Source organism: Hyperolius riggenbachi, chromosome 8 (assembly GCF_040937935.1).
Source record: "Hyperolius riggenbachi isolate aHypRig1 chromosome 8, aHypRig1.pri, whole genome shotgun sequence".
NCBI classification, from domain to species: Eukaryota; Metazoa; Chordata; class Amphibia; order Anura; family Hyperoliidae; genus Hyperolius; species Hyperolius riggenbachi.
In genome coordinates this window covers 2,538,686-2,562,131 of record NC_090653.1, presented here as the reverse complement: position 1 = coordinate 2,562,131, position 23,446 = coordinate 2,538,686, and positions in this window count along the sequence as shown.

Sequence of the window (23,446 nt, the reverse complement as noted above, 5' to 3'; positions counted from 1 at the left end):
GTCAGTGGAGCGCACGCTGGAACGAGGAAGAGGTGAGTGATCCCCACCCATTGCCTCTTACAATGCAGCCAGCAACGTAACTCTTTAAAGCTGGAGGGGAGTGGAGGACAGGGGACCCAGGCGAGGGAGGGGGGGATCCGACCCCCTCCCCGCCGCTAGGCCCAATACCCCCTTCCTGCCAGCTATCCCCTCCAGCTTGGGCGGTCCCCCCACACCCACGGGGCGGGAGCTGCCCCCCCCCCAGAAGTGCCACCTGAGGCAAAAGTTTCACCCCGCCTCATGGGTGGGCTGGCCCTGAGCGATCCACTAATGGCTGTTTCAATTGTCTTATTTGTTATTTAAATTTGAATACACACTTTTAGATTCTCCAATTGGAAAAACACCACCTTTGTCAACCCTTAATTGAAATCTTAAATTTTTGTGCCCCATCCTATCGATTGTTTTATAAAAAATTTGGTCGGTTTCCGCAAGATTTCTAATTAGAATGTTAAATAAAATGCTATGGGTTGTGCGGCAGTAACATTGCTGGAAGAACAATATTGAACGTGAAAAGAGCAAAACTATGTTAGGTGTGGGTGGGTGGCGGGAGAGGAGGCCACGGTTTTTACATCATGGCCCTGGGAGAAATGTAGGCTAAAGACTGACTTGTGCTCTGATGGAAATGGGCTGCTGCAAAGGAGAACAAAGCCAAAGTGGTTTCTTTGTAAGGTAAAAATGAAATCTATAAGTGTACATCTAAAAAAAACATTGTACAACTTTTTAAAAACAACTAAGAACGATATGAATAAATGAAACTTGACCTGTTGAAAAAAAAAACATATTTACAAGTAATACAATTGTCTTGGGTGAGGCACTGAGGTTGATTTAACAACCTGTGAAGCGGAAGCAGCGCAGCCAAAATGACAGGAGTGCAAAAACCTCACACGCTATGCTGCAGTAGCGCCTCTAACATTGTGCTGGTAACATTCATACGCTCCTTCTGACGATTAGCCGCTCCACTAAATACACCATGAGCCCCTGCAGGTCCAGTTGCTATAATGGACGTGATTCCAGCACTTTGATTGGCCCAGTAGGCTGTCTGAAAACTTGACAGGCAGCCTATTGGGCCAATCAAAGTGGGTTTGGATTGCGTCAGTAAGCCACTTGACCTGCAGATGGTAGTAAGTTGTGAGCGCAAGTTGCCAGCGCATGGTAGAAGCAGTACCACAGCATAGCGTGCACGGTGCTTGCAATTCTGCTTTAGCGACAAACTCTATGTAAATGCACAAAAGTATAGAGGTAATTACAGTTGATTACTTGAAACATTGAAGGCACTCCAAGGGATACGACTATCGGCTCCTCTGGGCAATCTGTGACCAGACTAAGGCCTTTGTATCAGTTATAAAGAAAGCTTGCCCTCCCCCACATTGTTGTTAGCAATAATCAAATACAGCAGGCCCACCACACACAAAGGATATTGTCATAGGAACGATCCCTCTCCAACCAACTAATAGTGCCACCAATTGCACATGTCTTAACACACCCAAATAGTCAATTTTCAGAAACCCTTTCTCACTTAAAAGTGAAAAACCCTTTCTCACTTAAAAAAAAAAGCACACAGCCACCCTCTGCCCCACAGACCACCTACCATGAGGACACACACACACACACACACACACACACACACACACACACACACACACACACACACACACACACACACACATATATATATATAGTGAGACACACAGACATTGTGAGAGAGAGGAGAGGAGTGACAGCACAGCTGTAGCCAGAGGTAGTGACAGGAGAGGAGTGACAGCACACCTGCAGCCAGAGGTAGTGACAGAAGAGTGATGGCACAGCTGCAGCCAGAGGTAGTGACAGGAGAGGAGTGACAGCACACCTGCAGCCAGAGGTAGTGACAGAAGAGTGACGGCACAGCTGTAGCCAGAGGTAGTGAGAGGAGAGGAGTGACGGCACACCTGCAGCCAGAGGTAGTGACAGGAGAGGAGTGACGGCACAGCTGCAGCCAGAGGTAGTGACAGGAGAGGAGTGACGGCACAGCTGCAGCCACAGGTAGTGACAGGAGAGGAGTGACGGCACAGCTGCAGCCAGAGGTAGTGACAGGAGAGGAGTGACGGCACAGCTGCAGCCAGAGGTAGTGACAGGAGAGGAGTGACAGCACACCTGCAGCCAGATGTAGTGACAGCTCTCTCGCAGCCGGAGGAAGTGACAGCAGAAGAGTGATGGCACACCTGCAGCCGGAGGAGCAGAGCACAGTGATAGGAGAGCCAACCGCAATCTACCTAGCAGTCCTTCATGACCTACTGGTAGATGTTGATTGAGGCATTGGGCAGCCCTGTTCTATATACTCCTATCCAATTAATTTAATTGATGTTTTATTTGTTCACTCTCATAAACCCCATTTGAATGGTTTGTAGATTTTATGTCAACTACTGGTCACAAAGCATTATTTCCATATGAAGAATCAATCATAAACTATTTTTTGCCACTTAAGGTAGCCATACACTGGTCGATTTGCCATCAGATTCGACCAACAGATAGATCCCTCTCTGATCGAATCTGATCAGAGAGGGATCGTATGGCTACCTTTACTGCAAACAGATTGTGAACCGATTTCAGCCTGAAACCGTTCACAATCTGTGGTGGTGGTGGTGCTGCCGCCGCTCCCTCCCCGCCCGCATACCCGCATACATTACCTGCTCCGCCGGCACGACTCCAGTCCCCAGGTCTACGCTGTCTTCTCCGCTCTGGTCTCCAGGTCCAGCATGCTTTACTTCTTCCTGCCCGGCAGGAAGTTTAAACAGTAGAGCGCTCTCTAGTGTTTAAACTTCCTGCCGGGCAGGAGGAACTGAAGCATGCCGGAGACCAGCGCGGACACGGAGCAGCGGTGACCGGGGGTAGTCGCGCCGGCGGAGCAGGTAATGTATTGCTGCTCTATTGCGTCGGTCGTCGTGCACTCGAACGCTGCTAGCGACGCGCTCCCTACCCGCGGGCGATCGACGGTAATTTTCCGCATGTAACGATCGACGGGACCGGACGAAATGGATCGAAATTCGGCGTGTAGTGCAAACGATTGGCAGCAGATTCGATCCCAGTGATTGAATCTGCTGTCGAAACGGCGGCAAATCGGGCCAGTGTATGGCCAGCTTTAGTATAGTTATTGCCTACCTCTTCATACACTCAGACCAATTGTCTAGGCAACACAATAGAACAAATTCAGCCTAATCTTATATGGACATATAAATACAGACATCCCCAAACACTTAGATTAAGCTGATGTGATTCAATTTTGTTGCCTATTGTGCCACTATTTGTGTATTATGTCTTTGGCTTGTCTCTATTTACATTCCCAAATTGGATTAGGTTGTTTTTGTTCTATTGGATGGCACAGAGAATTGGTCCTCTGTGTACTAAGTTTGGCATGAGGCCTTTGGTTCTGGTGTATTATGCCTGTGAACATGGGCGTAGGGCCCGAGGTCGCAGCGGTCGCACCCGCGACGGGGCCCGGCTCCTGCAGCCTGAGGGGAGGGGCCCGGGGCCCCCGCATGTTTGTGCGTATACTGGCAGCGGCAGGGCACTTTATTAACCTGGCCGGCTCTGGTGGGCTTGGCTCCCAGACAGATACAGCGCGTGCAGACACATCCACGCACTGTCTTTCTGCCTGGTCTTTAGAGCAATTACCTCCCCCTCCCTCGCTCTCTTCAGACAGCAGCGGCCACTTCAGTGTGTGTGACTGCTATACGACATCACACACACACAACAAAGTCACGCTGTCTGGGCTGGCTCTGATCTCTGAGCTGCTGTCACTCACTCCATGCTGACCATCCGGACCGCCCCCTCCACGCTCCAGTTGGCCCTTCACTGATCTCTGGCTGGCCTGGCTCCTCCCACATCCCGCGAGTGAGCTCAGCTGCAGGTTCAGCCAGAGTCAGTGTGGGAAAGTCGTGTTTGTCGCCTGCAATTCTGCTGGACTGCTGCTATAGACAGTCAGTGGGGAGGTCGAGGAGTCTGGAGCTTTGTAAGTCCGGGCTGCATTGCCTCTCCTACTGTGTCCCTGTCTCTCTCCCTAGTCCCTATGGCTGTCTTCCCCCCCCCCCCATCTCTCCCTATGGCTGTCCCCACCCCCCCTGTCCCTGTCTCTCTCCCTATGGCTGTTTCCCCCTGCCCCCCTTGTCCCTGTCTATCCCTATGGCTGTCTCCCCCCCCCCCCCCCATCTCTCCCTATGGCTGTCCCCACCCCCCCTGTCCCTGTCTCTCTCCCTATGGCTGTCCCCACCCCCCCTGTCCCTGTCTATCCCTATGGCTGTCTTCCCCCCCCCCCCTGTGTCCCTGTCTCTCCCTATGGCTGTCTTCCCTCCCTCCCCCCCGTGTCCCTGTCTCTCCCTATGGCTGTCCCCACCCCCCCTGTCCCTGTCTCTCTCCCTATGGCTGTTTCCCCCCGCCCCCCTTGTCCCTGTCTATCCCTATGGCTGTCTCTCCCCCCCCCCCCCCTGTCTCTCCCTATGGCTGTCTTCTCTCCCCCCCCCCCCCGTGTCCCTGTCTCTCCCCCCGGTGTCCCTCCCTATCTCTCCCTATGGCTGTCTCCCCCACCTGGTGTCCCTTTCTCTCTCCCTGTGGCTGTCTCCCTACCTGTGTCCGTGTCTCTCCCTGTGGCTGTCTCTCTCCTTGTGTCCCTTTCTCTCTCCCTGTGGCTGTCTCCCTACCTGTGTCTCTCCCTGTGGCTGTCTCTCTCCCTGTGTCCCTTTCTCTCTCCCTGGCTGTCTCTCTCCCAGTGTCCCTATGTCTCTCCCTGTGGCTGTCTCTCTCCTTGTGTCCCTGTGTCCCGGTCTCTCCCCTGGTTTCCCTGTGTCTCTCCCTGTGGCTGTCTCTCTCCCTGTGTCCCTTTCTCTCTCCCTGTGACTGTCTCCCTACCTGTGTCCCTGTGTCTCTCCCTGTGGCTGTCTCTCTCCTTGTGTCCTCGTCTCTCTCCTTGTGTCCTCGTCTCTCTCCCTGTGTCTCTCCCTGTGGCTGTCTCTCTCCCTGTGTCCCTATGTCTCTCTCCTTGTGTCCCTGTGTCCCGGTCTCTCTCCTGGTTTCCCTGTGTCTCTCCATGTGGCTGTCTCTCTTCCTGAGTCCCAGTCTCTCTCCCTGTGTCCCAGTCTCTCTCCCTGTGTCCCAGTCTCTCTCCCTGTGTCCCTGTCTCTCTCCGTGTCCCTGTCTCTCTCCGTGTCCCTGTCTCTCTCCGTGTCCCTGTCTCTCTCCCTCTGTCCCTGTCTCTCTCCCTGTGGCTGTCTCTCTCCCTCTGTCCCTGTCTCTCCCTGTCCTCCTCTCTCCCTGTGTCCCTGTCTCTTTCCCTGTGTCTCTCCTGTGTCCCTGTCTCTCTCCCTGGCTATCTATACTGAGGCACCTACTCTTGGCTACCTATACTGAGGCACCTATTCCTGACTACCTATACTGGGGCACCTATTCTGGAACACCTATACCTGGCTACCTATACCTTAGTTACCTATACCTGGCTATTTAATGTAGGGGGGGGGGGGGGCCCAGGTCCAAATTCCGCATCGGGGCCCTGAGGTTTGTAGCTACGCCACTGTTTCTCAGCCTCCTCTGTCTCTGCCATCAGTGTCTGCAGATCATTCCTCAGCTTCTCCTTCTTATTCTCAGAGGCCTCCTGTAGTGTCTCCACCTGGTGTCCCCGATGTTCTCCATCCAGCCTGCAGGACACACAGACACATGAGGCATCCTCAGTGCAGTAATACTTCAGTATTTCCTTATGGACGGAGCATTTCCTCTTCCCCAGGTCAGTGGTGGGAGGCAGTAAAGTGTGTCCTCCTGACCTGACATGTTTCCTCAGGTGATGATCACACAAGGAGGTCTCACACTGCAGACAGGATTTAGTAGCAGGAACAGGAAAGTCACAGTAATTACAGAAGACCCCGGTCTGCTCCTGATCTGTCTCTGTAGCATGAAAAGCCTGACAGATATTATGTAGCCTTGTGCTCCTCACCAGCTCAGGCCTCTTGCTGTATATCTTCTGACATTCAGGACATTTATATTCCCATAGATGCGTCTGATGGTTCCAGGCTTGTGTGATGCAGCCCCGGCAGAAGCTGTGGCCACACGGCAAGGTCACAGGATCTCTATAGATCTCCATACAGATGCAGCAGCGGAGCTCAGCAGTCACACCAGCAGACGCCATTGTCACACCTGGAACCAGATGAGCAGGTTAGGTTAGGTATATCTCTGGTCACATGACAAGCAAGGGGCAGCTTATCACACATATTTCAGTGATTAACTCTGTCACTGTAAGAAACACTTAGACACACATATAGATTATACTGTACAGCATTATATAGCAGAAAAGCAGTGTCAGAGACTATAAGCACCACATGGAGGGTGTTGAAGAGTAATGAGAATTAGGGCTAGGTTTTTACTTTGCACAACCCACCAATCTCACTTTGCGTATCTCCCGATCCAAAGTCCAATGGAGCCTGCACATCCAGCATCTGCCAGTCATATTCCTATGCCCTACCATATTATTATTATGTGTTTACATAACATTAACATCTTCTGCAGCACATTACAGAGTACATAGTCATGTCACTGACTGTCCTCAGAGGAGCTCACAATCTAATCCTACCATAGTCTAGTGTCCTTATTATTATTATGTATTTATATAGCACTGACATCTTCTGCAGCACATTACAGAGTACATAGTCATGTCACTGACTGTCCTCAGAGGAGCTCACACTCTAATCCCACCATAGTCATAGTGTAATGTCCTACCATATTATTATTATGTATTTATATAGCACTGACATCTTCTGCAGCACATTACAGAGTACATAGTCATGTCACTGACTGTCCTCAGAGGAGCTCACACTCTAATCCTACCATAGTCATAGTCTAATGTCCTACCATATTATTATTATGTATTTATATAGCACTGACATCTTCTACAGCACATTACAGAGTACATAGTCATGTCACTGACTGTCCTCAGAGGAGCTCACAATCTAACCCTGCCATAGTCATAGTCTAATGTCCTACCATATTATTATTATGTATTTATATAGCACTGGCATCTTCTGCAGCACATTACAGAGTACATAGTCATGTCACTGACTGTCCTCAGAGGAGCTCACGATCTAATCCTACCATAGTCATAGTCTAATGTCCTACCATATTATTATTATGTATTTATATAGCACTGACATCTTCTACAGCACATTACAGAGTACATAGTCATGTCACTGACTGTCCTCAGAGGAGCTCACAATCTAACCCTGCCATAGTCATAGTCTAATGTCCTACCATATTATTATTATGTATTTATATAGCACTGACATCTTCTGCAGCACATTACAGAGTACATAGTCATGTCACTGACTGTCCTCAGAGGAGCTCACGATCTAATCCTACCATAGTTATACAGAGGGGCCAAGCTTATATTGGACCCCTAGCTGTGTGATACTCCTGTTGTTTATTGCCTGAGGAAGCGAGGTTTTGCCTGCGAAACACGTTGCCATTAGAGATGGGCCGAACGGTTCGCCGGCGAACGGTTCCCGGCGAACTTAGGTGGTTCGCGTTCGCCTCCCGCAGGCGAATGTTTCCGGAAGTTCGGTTCGCCCCACAATGCACTATGAGGGTCAACTTTGACCCTCTACATCACAGTCAGCAGGCCCAGTGTAGCCAATTAGGCTACACTAGCCCCTGGAGCCCCACCCCCCCTTATATAAGGCAGGCAGCGGCGGCCATTACGGCCACTCGTGTGCCTGCATTAGTGAGAGTAGGGCGAGCTGCTGCAGACTGTCTCTCAGGGAAAGATTAGTTAGGCTTAAAGGAGTACTATCGATTGAAACGACTTTTTTTTTTAATACTCTATATTAGTGTACACATTACCACTAGTGCTAGGGGCACTTTATTTATTCACCCAGGTCTCTCTCTTGCTATCCCTGCTTAAAAATTCATTTCTCACACAGCTCATAGTAGTTTGGATCACCCTGAGCTGCTTGGTTACTCTGTCACACAGCTCACAAATATATTTCACTTTGTCACTCACAGCATGCAGGAGACATGAAGAGAAATAGGCTGATCTGAGGTGCTAACAGGTAACTAAATGAGCTGGAATATTGCTGGAATATAACTAGCTATAAACAATAGTCTGTGTTTACACTCAGTCTGGCTGCCTGCTTGTGTGGTGATTCACTCCAGGCTGCATCCACTTTACAAGCTGCTGAGAGGGGCAGATCACTGTCTACAATTAGCATTATTAGTATCTTTATCAGTCAAGAGAAGCAAAGATAATAAACACACATTGCTAGAATCTTTAACCCCTTACCACTATATCAACAAGATTCTTTCAGCAAGGTGATAATTAAACTATAAACTGAGGAGTTGATAGCAACTCCCCTGTGCAGAGACATGGTTTAGCCCTCTGGGAGCTCAGTAATAGATACATTTGTATCCAACACTGACGGCCAAAACTGACGGAGGATTTTACAGCTGAGAGGAACAGCTGTGTGAGGAATCAAATTGCTCCTAGTACTTGTCCTAATGTGTGCTACAGCATACAGCATTTAAAAATAAAAGCATACATCGATAGTATTCCTTTAACTTGTTCCTGGGCTGGCTGCATACCTGTTCTGTGAACCCACCACTGCATACCTGTGCTGTGAACCCGCCACTGCATACCTGTTCTGTTCAGTGAACCCACCACTGCATACCTGTTCTCGCCATGGTGCGCACCAGTCCAGCACGGCCGTCACTACACAAACAGCTGTTTGCGGTGCGTTACACGGTGAGTTTGGTGTGTCAGTGTGAAGCAGTACTCTAATTACACTCCCTGATTGATGTATACACATGCAAGATGTTTTAAAGCACTTTAGGCCTGTCATTTAGCATTCAATGTGATTTCTGCCCTTAAAACGCTGCTTTGCGTCAAATCCAGATTTTTCCCGGGGACTTTTGGCATCTATCCCACTCCGCCATGCCCCCCCTCCAGGTGTTAGACCCCTTGAAACATCTTTTCCATCACTTTTGTGGCCAGCATAATTATTTTTTTTTTTCAAAGTTCGCATCCCCATTGAAGTCTATTGCGGTTCGCGAACTTTAACGCGAACCGAACCTTCCGCGAAAGTTCGCGAACCTAAAATCGGAGGTTCGGCCCATCTCTAGTTGCCATTTGTTCTAGGAGTATGTGAATAAATTATTTCTACCTCAATCGACAGCATTGTGTCTGTTTTGGGTTGGTTGGTCCACCACCGCCTCCCTAACGTTTTCAACGATTTTAGCAAATTTTATCCTTTTGGCGCCTCTGTACATCTCTACCATAGTTATAGTGTGAAGTCCTACCATATTATTATTATTATGTATTTATATAGCACTGACATCTTCTGCAGCACTTTACAGAGTACATAGTCACGTCACTGACTGTCCTCAAAGAAGCTCACAATCTAACCCTACCATAGTCATAGTGTAATGTCCTACCATATTATTATTATTATGCATTTACATAACATTAACATCTTCTGCAGCACATTACAGAGTACATAGTCATGTCACTGACTGTCCTCAGAGGAGCTCACAATCAAATCCTACCATAGTCATAGCCTAATGTCCTACCATATTATTATTATGTATTTATATAGCATTGACATCTTCTGCAGCACATTAAAGGGTACATAGTCATGTCACTGACTGTCCTCAGAGGAGCTCACACTCTAATCCTTCCATAGTCATAGCCTAATGTCCTACCATATTATTATTATGTATTTATATAGCAGTGACATCTTCTGCAGCACATTACAGAGTACATAGTCATGCCACTGACTGTCCTCAGATGAGCTCACAATCAGTTCACAATGACTATGTACAGTCCTGGCCAAAAGATTTTAAGACTGTAAGAAATATTAGTTTTCACAAAGTTTGCTGCTAAACTGCTTTTAGATCTTTGTTTCAGTTGTTTATGTGATGTACTGAAATACAATTACAGTATAAGCATGACATACGTTTCAAAGACTATTATTGACATGATGAGGGTATGGCCTATAGCCACCTGTGATTAACCCCTTAAAACATTCACTCAAAACCTTCCCATCAAATAACAAACGTACACAGGACTGCAGTTGACGTGGAAATAAAAAGGCCAAAGCAGCCCTTTAACTTTATTTAACTTTAAATTAACAATCGTTATAAAAACACAAATGTAATCTTTTATTTAACAAAGGGGGGAGGGATCCGTGGTTATAACGACATGAGTATATCTGGCATGCAGCCATGAGGAACCGGCCCCCAGCTGCAAACTCCGACTCGGGGACAGCTGCGTGCCAACTACCGAACATCTCTTTGCAGACGTGTACCTTCAGGAGGAATTCGCACCGGGGCAAAAACCTCACCTCCCAAATTACTGACCACCTCCGGATACCTAACCCCCCCACCAGCTGCAATGACAAAAACAGAGAATAAAGTGCACATAAAATACAACATTGTGTTAGGGAGGGAGGGAGCTCAAAAGCTTCTGGAATAATCCCTGAGGGGACAGGAAACACACCCTCCTAAAGGGATTGAACTTCCCACTCCGCCCCTATCCCTACCCCTTAGTCAGGATCCCAATCACCACCCATCTCTTAACCCCTTCCCTGCCTGTAGCAGCGTCCAACCCCCTCATGTGAGCCCTCCCCTAGGCCCTGCGTGCCCCTAGTCCGAGCTCTGCTATTACATGAGCTTTATGCAAAGAGTCAGTATTTGCTGTGTTGGCCCTTCTGTTTCAGGACCTCTGCAATGCGACTGGGCATGCTCTCAATCAACTTGTGGGCCAAATCCTGACTGATAGCAACTCATTCTTTCATAATCACTTCTTTGAGTTTCTCAGATAGCAACTCATTCTTTCATAATCACTTCTTTGAGTTTCTCAGAATTAGTTGGTTTTTGTTTGTCCACCTGCCTCTTGAGGAAGGACCACAAGTTCTCAATGGGATTAAGATCTGGGGAGTTTCCAGGCCATGGAGCCAAAAGTTCAAGGTTGTCTCCGAGCCACTTAGTTATCACTATTGCTTTATGACACGGTGCTCCATCATGCTGGAAAATGCATTGTTCTTCACCAAACTGTTGTTGGATTGTTGGGAGAAGTTGCAGTTGGAGGGTGTTTTGGTACCATTCTTTATTCATGGCTGTGAGTGAGCCCACTCCCTTGGATGAGAAGCAACCCCACACATGAATGGTCCTCAGGATGCTTTACTGTTGGTATGACACAGGACTGATGATAGCGCTCACCTTTTCTTCTCCTGACAAGCCTTTTTCCAGATGCCCCAAACAATCGGAAAGGGGCTTCGTCGGAGAATATGACTTTTCCCCAGTCCTCAGTAGAGATGGCCCGAACCTCCGATTTTCGGAAAGGTTCGGTTCGCATGATCTTTCACGAACCGCAATAGACTTCAATGGGGATGCGAACTTTGAAAAATAGAAAAAAATATGCTGGCCACAAAAGTGATGGAAAAGATGTTTCATGGGGTCTAACACCTGGAGGGGGGCATGGCGGAGTGGGATACATGCCCAAAGTCCCGGGGAAAAATCTGGATGTGACGCAAAGCAGCGTTTTAAGGGCAGAAATCACATTGAATGCTAAATTGCAGGCCTAAAGTGCTTTAAAACATCTTGCATGTGTATACATCAATCAGGGAGTGTAATTAGAGTACTGCTTCACACTGACACACCAAACTCACTGTGTAACGCACCGCAAACAGCTTTTTGCGTAGTGACGGCCATGCTGGACTGGTGCGCACCATGGCGAGAGTGTAGGCTATGGCGGTTTTCAAGCCCGTATGGTCGCCGGGCTGTGGTAGCTCAATGATAGAACAACAGTGATTGTCCAGCTGATCAAATTTAGTCTGTCCACAATGAAGCAACGACCTTGTTATCTTCTTGTATGTAGGTAGGCATAGGTAGGTGCCCCAGTATAGGTAGGTAGGCATAGGTAGGTGTCCCAGTATAGGTAGGTAGGCATAGGTAGGTGTCCCAGTATAGGTAGGTAGGCATAGGTAGGTGTCCCAGTATAGGTAGATAGGCAGAGGTAGGTGCCCCAGTAGTTAGCTAGGCATAGCTAGGAGTCCCAGTATAGGTATGTAGGTGTCTCAGTATAGGTAGGTAGGCATAGGTAGGAGACCCAGTATAGGTAGGTAGGCATAGTTAGGTGCCTCAGTAGTTAGCTAGGCATAGGTAGGAGTCCCATTATAGGTAGATAGGCATAGGTAGGTGCCCCAGTAGTTAGCTAGGCATAGGTAGGAGTGCCAATATAGGTAGATAGGCATAGGTAGGTGTCCCAGTATAGGTAGATAGGCATAGGTAGGTGTCCCAGTATAGGTAGATAGGCATAGGTAGGTGTCCCAGTATAGGTAGATAGGCATAGGTAGGTGCCCCAGTAGTTATCTAGGCATAGGTAGGAATCCCAGTATAGGTAGGTAGGCATAGGTAGGAGTCCCAGTATAGGTAGGTAGGCATAGGTAGGTGTCCCAGTATAGGTAGATAGGCATAGGTAGGTGCCCCAGTATAGGTAGGTAGGTGTCCCAGTATAGGTAGATGGGCATAGGTAGGAGTCCCAGTATAGGTAGGTAGGCATAGGTAGGTGCCCCAGTAGTTAGCTAGGCATAGGTAGGAGTCCCAGTATAGGTAGGTAGGCATAGGTAGGTGTCCCAGTATAGGTAGATAGGCATTGGTAGGTGTGCCAGTAGTTAGCTAGGCATACATAGAAGTCCCAGTATAGGTGGGTAGTAGTGTTGGGCGAACATCCAGATGTTCGGGGTGGTTCGGCCGAACATGCCCCCGATATTCGGCATGTTCGGGCCGAACCCCGAACCCAACCCGAACATGTCCCTTTGGGGCCCCCTATAGGGTCCCAGCATAAAGGGAGAGCATGCCCCGAGCGCGGGGGGGGGGGGGTCGGAAATGCCCCCCACCCCTCCCCGCTAAGCTCTCCCATCTGCTGGACCCTATAAAATTACATTGAAGTCCCCCAAAGTACCTGGCAGGAGGAGGGCAGGAAGCGGGCAGCCGGAGATCACAGGCGCTAGTACCATCTGGTACTTCCGCCCTCTCTCTGATGCACTTCCTGTTTACATTTGTAAGTCGCGTCAAGAGAGAGCAGAAGTACCGCGATGACGCGTACGAGGGTATGCGTCATCTACATGATGACACGTACCCTCGTACGCATCATCGCGGTACTTCTGCTCTCTCTTGACGCGACTTACAAATGTAAACAGGAAGTGCGTCAGAGAGAGGGCGGAAGTACCAGATGGTACTAGCGCCTGTGATCTCCGGCTGCCCGCTTCCTGCCCTCCTCCTGCCAGGTACTTTGGGGGACTTCAATGTAATTTTATAGGGTCCAGCAGAAGGGAGAGCTTAGCGGGGAGGGGTGGGGGGCATTTCCGACCCCCCCCCCCCGCGCGCGCTCGGGGCATGCTCTCCCTTTATGCTGGGACCCTATAGGGGGCTTTGTTCGGCCGAACACAGAAGGCCTGTTCGGGTTCGGGCAGCGTGGCCGAGCACCCTCCCGAACACCATGAGGTGTTCGGGGGGGTGCCGAACCGAACCCGAACAGGCCAAAATCCGGGCGAACCCGAACAGTGGCGAACACTGTTCGCCCATCACTAGTGGGTAGGCATAGGTAGGTGCCCCAGTAGTAAGCAAGGCATAGGTAGGGGTCCCAGTATAGGTAGAAAGGCATAGATAGGTGCCCCAGTAGTTAGCTAGGCATAGGTAGGAGACCCAGTATAGGTAGGTAGGCATAGGTAGGTGTTCCAGTATAGGTAGATAGGTATAGGTAGGTGCCTCAGTAGTTAGCTAGGCATAGGTAGGAGTCCCAGTATAGGTAGTTAGGCATTGGTAGGTGTCCCAGTAGTTAGCTAGGCATACATAGGAGTCCCAGTATAGGTAGGTAGGCATAGGTAGGTGTCCCAGTAGTTAGCTAGGCATACATAGGAGTTCCAGTATAGGTAGATGGGCATAGGTAGTGTTGTGAAATATCACAGATCAGTCTTGTAGAAGTATAGTATAAGTTTATTTACTGTACAGGAGACATGCACTGAATCATAGCAAAGCAATGTCTGACTTGCAAAGCTCGGAACAGACGTTATATACTCCCAATAACACATTACAATCATACCTCCTACCAATAACCTGATTGGATCCTCAAAAAATCTCTAAGTTAACTATTGGAATACAGAATACAGCATAAATGAATACATGAATACATTTTAATATTTAAGTGGATGAAATCAGTCAGTTGTTAATTATTATTAGAGGTATTTGCTTCAATAGTAGCTTGTTTAATTTAAGGCTAGTTTGACTGGTGAGATTCACACAGCGCCATCCTTATCTACAAGACAGACAAATCATCCCTAGAAGCACATTCCAAACCCATGATTTTATGTGAAAGAAGAGAACTAGTCTTATATACGTGTAACTGTATAGAACAAAGGGAGTGTGGCAAAATGGCTTACAGGTGGCCATTTTATTTATCAATTTTACTTCATTCCCCCCTGTTGTTGGCAACACCAACACGGACAGACAAGGGAAAGGTAATGCTTGCAAAATGGTCACCTATTCTCTCTTGGGCATCAAAGGTCCATGGAGTTCCATTTCTCAAGGAAAGATTCTCCATCTTCGATCATCTGCAAAACATCCATAGACTTAGTGACGTGAAGCTCTGTATTGGCTTGGTGTATGTGGACAGGCAACATAGAAGTGGTTGCTTTAGTTACCAGTTTCTTTCAGAATGGATTGAGGAGTACTCTAATGCAGCATAACATGATGATGGGTAAGCAGGGGTAGGCAAGTGATGATGAATGTCTTTATTAAGGACAACTCCCAGGCTGGAATTTCCTCTGACCAACCTGAAAACAAGTCTCCAGTTATACCTCCTTCTTCAACCATCTGTTTCCTTAAAGTATGTAGGCACTTGGAAGTATGGAGCTTTAACCAGTCCCATTGTGTTCATCATCATTAGCAGGGATAAAAGTGCAACAAGAGTCTCCAACCAAAGCACTGACCCCTCCCTTAACTGCTGAGGTCACCCAAGGCATGTCTGTTCTGTAGTGTAGTGAGCCTGAGACCATGTAACTCCTCTTTGACAGCACAAAAAGCTTCATCAGTAATGTTTATAAACTAAGGCCCGGTTCACACTTGCGGTTCTCTGCCAAACGGACCGGATGACCGGACCGGATCCGGATCGTAACCGTACGGTTCTGATCCGGATCCGGTCAGGTTGCATCAGGTGTTCATCAGGATGCGATCCGGATCCGTTTGGCAAAAGATAGTAGAAACCGAATAAAAATGTTGGGGTCTGGGAGGTCAGCGGAAGGTGGACCTGTGGAATCAGGCCCTCCGCTGTTTAGCACTCACCTCCACCTCCGACATACTGCCAACATCTCCAGCACGTTTAAGTCACTGCTGCTCCACTCCAAAATGCTTGCCCATGTGTCCACATCCAAAATCGCCGCTACAATACGCCTAGGAAGTGGGGTAGAACATCCGGATTTTTAGCCAGTGTGTTGTGCGCTCTCCGGTTCTCATTGGTTTGTATTGGCCGGATGGTGCAGTCCGGCTCCGCTCCGGATACGGCTGCCGGAGGAGCCGGACCAAAAAATAGCGCATGTTGGGTCTTATGCCGGAGTCCGGATCCGGTACGGATCCGGTCCGGACGAAACAGACGCATGTGAACGGACGCATAGGCTTTCATTGCTATGCCGTGCGTCCGTTCCGTCCGTTCTGCATGCGGTCCGGCTCCGGCACGGCGATTCCGGACGGCGACCGCTAATGTGAACCGGGCCTTAAACAGTTCATACCCATTTTCTCTGTATCCATTTGGGATCAGCCTGTACACCAGAGCTTAGCAAGCTTGTGAAGAAAGACTCTGCATCTGAGGAAAGTCAGAACTCGTCTCGTATATCTAGTGTTGTAAACGAGTTGCTTCTTTTTAAATGTTTCTTACCTGGAACACATTCACTTAGGAATCACCAGCAAGGGGTGGGTGAGTAGGACTATGGAGCACACACCTGCCCAACCTCTATGGAGCAATATGGTTGGGAATGAGTCCCAGGTAACAGAGAAAGGAACTCTTGTTATTATAACGATCCACACTTGAGCACACCACTATGCTCATATAATACCAGGTTTCTTCATAGGAGGATCGATTTAAATCAAGTGAAGCCACAAAATAGCGATCTGTTTCCAAAAATTTTTGTTTCACACTTTATTATATTCACAAAAAAATTATTTTTCTTCTTCAAAAAGGTAGAAAATTCTTTGTAAAGCAGCAGAAAAATTTGTGGTACAGACATATAAAAAGCAATACAAAAAGCAGATCATAGACACAGTGTGCTTTGTTTGATGAAAAAAGATAATGTTAGTTCAGGCGACGACACTAGTCCGTTTCGGGTTATTGACCCTTCGTCAGGCCTTTACAAAGCATAGAGAATTATCTATAAATTAAACAAATACATTATAAATCACTTTCAATGTGATTTAACAACAACACACTAGAAAAGAATATATAAATGAAGGTGGAAACAAGAGAGCAGAGAAGATAAGAAAAACAAGAAAGAGCCAACGTGAAGAAAAAAGTGACCCATTAGTATTCCAGAAAGGAAAAACTATGCAGATAATATGGCTCAACACCGATCATGAGCCACATGACTGTAGTGAGACACAAGAGCATAGTAGCCATCCATCAGCAAGATGTCATGTGGCCAATGCAAAAAAGAGGAGAAAGCCATTGTGTAAAGAGAGGTGTTCCACACAACCAAACAGAGAAAAAAGATAAATAGTACATATGTGAAACAGTCTAACACTAACCTTAACCAGAGAATATGTACAGTCATAAAAGACCAAAAATGAATGTGATGAGTAAAGAGGTATCTGTTCCAACCAGACACAACCCGGCACCTGTTGGTAATAATGAAATGTAAAAAATAATAAATGTGGTACTCAATCGCAGCACATGAGATGGCGAATGGTAGCTACAGGCAAAAGATAAACAATATCCTATCAAGAAATCACTACTCTCCAGAGTCCAGCAATGTTGTTTGGATTAATATTGTATCTATTGCAGTATACATTTTTCTATTTGCACTAGCTATATAGTGATGTATTGAGGTATAGTTTAGTTCCATCGATACTGTATCTTTCATTACATTTTTCTATCTACTTCAGCTATATAGTTACACTTTTTTTTTTATTTTATTTTTTTTGACACTGGATTAGGTTCTAATTGACCACCAGTGCCTTGGCTATGGAGATTTTTATTCATTATTTGTGCCACCTATAGTGACCTTCATTTTTTTCTCATTTTTTTTCTTAGTATTTATGATATGCATGGCTATTATTAAATGTTCCCCTCTGGAAAGTCCTTAGTGATTTCTTGATAGGATATTGTTTATCTTTTGCCTGTAGCTACCATTCGCCATCTCATGTGCTGCGATTGAGTCCCGCATTTATTAATTTTTACATCTCATTATTACCAACAGGTGTCGGGTTGTGTCTGGTTGGAACAGATACCTCTTTACTCATCAAATTCATTTTTGGTCTTTTATGACTGTACATATTATCTGGTTAAGGTTAGTGTTAGACTGTTTCACATATGTACTATTTACCTTTTTTCTCTGTTTGGTTGTGTGGAACACCTCTCTTTACACAATGGCTTTCTTCTCTTTTTTGCATTGGCCACATGACATCTTGCTGATGGATGGCTACTATGCTCTTGTGTCTCACTACAGTCATGTGGCTCAGGATCGGTGATGAACCATATTATCTGCATAGTTTTTCCTTTCTGGAATACTAATGGGTCACTTTTTTCTTCACGTTGGCTTTCTTGTTTTTCTTATCTTCATTCATCTACATTAGGTTGCTTAAGTAGGCAAGTCTTCCTAACACTGCTACTGCCTATAGAGCATGCCCTAGTGGCTGCAGCTCTGGTGCTTTGAGTCCGCCAGGAGAAAAGTGTGATATAAATGTTATTTGTCTTGTCTACTTTTTCTCTTGTATTGAGCATAAATAGTAAATGCTAGGCCAGCTTCAGTTACTACTGATGTGGTACAGTGGTTAGGGTGCTTGCCCACCACACAGTGAGACCCAGGTTCAAATCCCAGCCAACGTGAGTTGGCTTTTATGCTACAAATCCTTAAAGGGAACCTAAACGGAGAAGGATATGGATTTTTCCTTTTAAAATAATACCAGTTGCCTGAATCGCCTGCTGATCCTGAGTCTCTAATACTTTTAGCCACAGCCCCTGAACAAGCATGCAGATCAGGTGCTCTGACTGAAGTCACACTGGATTAGCTGCATGCTTGTTTCAGGGTGTGATTCACCCACTATTGCAGACACAGAGATCAGCTGGACTGCCAGGCAACTGGTATTGTTTACAGGAAACATCCATATCACTCTCAGTTAAGGTTCCCTTTAAGCAACCTAATGTTTCTATTGCATTGGGCATAAATAGTAAATGCTAGGCTAGCTTCAGTTACTACTGATGTGGTACAGTGGTTAGGGTGCTTGCCCACCACACAGTGAGACCCAGGTTCAAATCCCAGCCAATGTGCATTGGCTTTTATGCTACAAATCCTTAAAGGGAACCTAAACGGAGAAGGATATGGATTTTTCCTTTTAAAATAATATCAGTTGCCTGAATCGCCTGCTGATCCTGAGTCTCTAATACTTTTAGCCACAGCCCCTGAACAAGCATGCAGATCAGGTGCTCTGACTGAAGTCACACTGGATTAGCTGCATGCTTGTTTCAGGGTGTGATTCAGCCTCTATTGCAGTCACAGAGATCAGCTGGACTGCCAGGCAACTGGTATTGTTTACAGGAAACATCCATATCACTCTCAGTTAAGGTTCCCTTTAAGCAACCTAATGTTTCTATTGCATTGAGCATAAATGGTAAATTTTAGGCCAGCTTCAGTTACTACTGTAGTGGTACAGTGGTTAGTGTGCTTGCCCACCACACAGTGAGATCTGGGTTTGATTCCCAGCCATGGTATGATGTATACTGGTTTTTGAAATAGTATAATTCCCTGGCAGATGAGACCCTCCTCCCTCCGGTTGGAGGGTGGAGGGAAGCAGCTGTCCCTTAACTAATTAGTGTAGGTAGACAAGTGAGTGAAATGGCATAAGGACCTTGCTTGGATGGAGGGAGGAAGGAAGGAGGGAGGGGGGCGGGCCTCCAGCAGTGAGAGCAGTGTGTTTGACAATAATGTGTCTGCTGACTGTGATATGGAGGGTCAAAGTTTTGCTCAATAGAGCATTATGGGGCGAATCGAACTTCCGCAAAAGTTCGCCTGCTGCAGGCGAACGCGAACCCCCAAAGTTCGCCTGGAACCGTTCGCCGGCGAACAATTCGCTACATCTCTACTCTTGTTTCTATAATTGTTGATTTAATGATGTTCTGTATATATTAATTACTAGCCAACCCGCGTCGTAGCATACGCCGCATCTATCTATCTAATAGAGTACGTGCCTCAACCTTGAAGCAAGAAGAAGTAGGCTTTCCATGAGAAAATGTATGCGTGCTCAAACACCAAGTTTAACCCTAGCAAGTCTGGCTTTGCAAATCCGGCCTAATTGGCTATTCATGAGGCAATGCTCATGCAAATATGCATTTGCTTTCGCATGCCAAACTATGCAGAGTCAAAAAACCAATACTGCAAAGTGCTCTCTCGCTGCCTGGGAACCACAGCGGCACCCCGGAGTGGGAGGCTGGGTGGCTCAGCCCCCCCCCCCCCAAGCGTGGCCAGCGCTGGGGAGAGCCGTCTGCACCCACCTCCTAATATTAAAAACAGCCACTTACCTTAATGTCCATTGGGCATTGGGTTCTGCTACATGCGCATTAATTTTCTCATGGAAAGCATTTTGTGCAGTTTGTATCCTTTGGAGGCAGGTGGTGGATGGCTTGCTCCGGTGGTGTGAACCCTGGAGTGAGTGCGCCTGTCCTCCCCCCCCCCCCCCCCCCCCTCTGGAGTGCTGTATGTGAGCCAGCCCTGAGCCCTAAAGCTCGGGGTGACCCATGCTTCTCTCCTTTCTCATGTGGGGCCCCCAAATTAATGCGCATGTAGCAGAACGCAATGGACGTTAAGGTAAGTGCCTGTTTTTAATATTGGGAGGTGGGTGCAGACGGCTCTCCCCGGCGCTGGCCAAACTTGGGGGGGGGGTCGTCCGCGCCACCCAGCCTCCCCCTCCGGGGTGCCGCTGTGGTTTCCAGGCAGTGAGAGAGCCTGGGACCCTGCGGTCCCCCCAGTTGTATAAAAAGGGGGCATTGGGAATCCTCCCCGTGGCGCTCCTGGAGGCCTGGTGCACACCAAAAACTGCTAGCAGATCCGCAAAATGCTAGCAGATTTTGAAACGCTTTTTCTTATTTTTCTGTAGCATTTCACCTAGCATTTTGCGGTTTTGTAAAGCGTTTTTGGTGTAGTAGATTTCATATATTGTTACAGTAAAGCTGTTACTGAACAGCTTCTGTAACAAAAACGCCTGCAAAACCGCTCTGAACTGCCGTTTTTCAGAGCGGTTTGCGTTTTTCCTATACTTAACATTGAGGCAGAAACGCATCCGAAATCCAAAAAATGCCTCACCTCGGGAGTATGCGTTTCAGCAAAACGCCTCCCGCTCTGGTGTGCACCAGCCCATTGAAATACATTACCCAAGCGTATCCGCAGCCGCAAGTGGATCGCAAAACGCTGCCGAACCGCTCTGGTGTGCACTAAGCCGGATAGTGCTAATGTAGCATGTAGCAGGGTGACTGCTTTGTGGTATTGGTTTGTGCATGCATTTGCATGAGCATTGCCTCATGAATAGCCAATTAGGCCAGATTTGCAATGTCAGACTTGCTAGGGTAAGGCCTCTTTTCCATGGACTGTGAATAGGCAGTGAAATGGCTCTCAAACTCTCACAACTGCTCACTGCTGCCTGGTAACTGCTTGCTGCTGCCTGGTAACTGCTTGCTGCTGCCTGGTAACTGCTTGCTGCTGCCTGGTAACTGCTTGCTGCTGCCTGGTAACTGCTTGCTGCTGCCTGGTAACTGCTTGCTGCTGCCTGGTAACTGCTCGCTGCTGCCTGGTAACTGCTCGCTGCTGCCTGGTAACTGCTTGCTGCTGCCTGGTAACTGCTTGCTGCTGCCTGGTAACTGCTTGCTGCTGCCTGGTAACTGCTTGCTGCTGCCTGGTAACTGCTTGTTGCTGCCTGGTATCTGCTCACTGCTGCCTGGTAACTGCTTGTTGCTGCCTGGTATCTGCTCACTGCTGCCTGGTAACTGCTTGCTGCTGCCTGGTAACTGCTTGTTGCTGCCTGGTATCTGCTCACTGCTGCCTGGTAACTGCTTGCTGCTGCCTGGTAACTGCTTGTTGCTGCCTGGTATCTGCTCACTGCTGCCTGGTAACTGCTTGCTGCTGCCTGGTAACTGCTTGTTGCTGCCTGGTATCTGCTCACTGCTGCCTGGTAACTGCTCGCTGCTGCCTGGTAACTGCTTGCTGCTGCCTGGTAACTGCTTGTTGCAGCCTGGTATCTGCTCACTGCTGCCTGGTAACTGCTTGCTGCTGCCTGGTAACTGCTTGCTGCTGCCTGGTAACTGCTTGTTGCTGCCTGGTATCTGCTCACTGCTGCCTGGTAACTGCTTGTTGCTGCCTGGTAACTGCTTGTTGCTGCCTGGTAACTGCTTGTTGCTGCCTGGTAACTGCTTGTTGCTGCCTGGTAACTGCTTGCTGAGCACACAGCTCAACAGTCCGTGGAAAAGAGGCCTTAAACTTGGTGTTTGATCACGCATAAATTTTCTCATGCAAAGTACTTCTTCTTCTTGTTTGAAGGTTGAGGCACTTAGTCTATTATATATATAGATTTATCTTGCATTTATTAATAAAAGACTTCTAAAAAGACATTGATTTGTTCAGCTCCACCTGCTATTCAGCCACACAGAACAAATCCGAGCTTTCCGAAGAGTCACTACTACTGTTCATATAGCCAGATAAAATAGAGTGTTTTAACCGTTTTATCCGCAGGTCTAAGAATCGGTCAGACTGGGCTTCTCTTTCCCATTAAAAAAAAGAGATGGTGGCAGCCCAGTATTTTGGGTTTTATAGTTTGCACGCCTCCTTCTAGTCTGTCTGCTGCCAAAATTCCAACGGTTTCAGCTCATCGATTGCGTCCACGAGATTGGATGGTCTGTGTGCTGAAACCGATTGGAAGGCATTGTGCGGTCCAGCCGCCAGGGGGCGTGTGACAAATATGTACTCTGTAAAGTGCTGCAGAAGATGTCAGTGCTATATAAATACATAATAATAATATGATAGGACATTACACTATGACTATGGTAGGATTAGAGTGTGAGCTCCTCTGAGGACAGTCGGTGACATGACTATGTACACTGTAATGTGCTGCAGGAGATGTCAGTGCTATATAAATACATAATATTAATATGGTAGGACATTACACTATGACTATGGTAGGATTAGAGTGTGAGCTCCTCTGAGGACAGTCGGTGACATGACAACTGTAAAGTGCTGCAGAAGATGTCAGTGCTATATAAATATATAATAATAATATGGTAGGGCATTAGACTACGACTATGGTAGGATTAGATTGTGAGCTCCTCTGAGGACAGTCAGTGACATGACTATGTACTCTGTAAAGTGCTGCAGAAGATGTCAGTGCTATATAAATACATAATAATAATATGGAAGGACATTAGGCTATGACTATGGTAGGATTAGATTGTGAGCTCCTCTGAGGACAGTCAGTGACATGACTATGTACTCTGTACAGTGCTGCAGAAGATGTCAGTGCTATATAGAGTACATAGTCCTGTCACTGACTGTCCTCAGAGGAACTCACAATCTAATCCTACCATAGTCATAGTCTAATGTCAGTGCTATATAAATACATAATAATAATAATATGGTAGGACATTAGACTATGACTATGGTAGGATTAGATTGTGAGCTCCTCTGAGGACAGTCAGTGACATGACTATGTACTCTGTAAAATGCTGCAGAAGATGTCAGTGCTATATAAATACATAATAATAATATGGAAGGACATTAGGCTATGACTATGGTAGGATTAGATTGTGAGCTCCTCTGAGGACAGTCAGTGACATGACTATGTACTCTGTACAGTGCTGCAGAAGATGTCAGTGCTATATAGAGTACATAGTCCTGTCACTGACTGTCCTCAGAGGAGCTCACAATCTAATCCTACCATAGTCATAGTCTAATGTCAGTGCTGTATAAATACATAATAATAATAATATGGTAGGACATTAGACTATGACTATGGTAGGATTAGATTGTGAGCTCCTCTGAGGACAGTCAGTAACATGACTATGTACTCTGTACAGTGCTGCAGAAGATGTCAGTGCTATATAGAGTACATAGTCCTGTCACTGACTGTCCTCAGAGGAGCTCACAATCTAATCCTACCATAG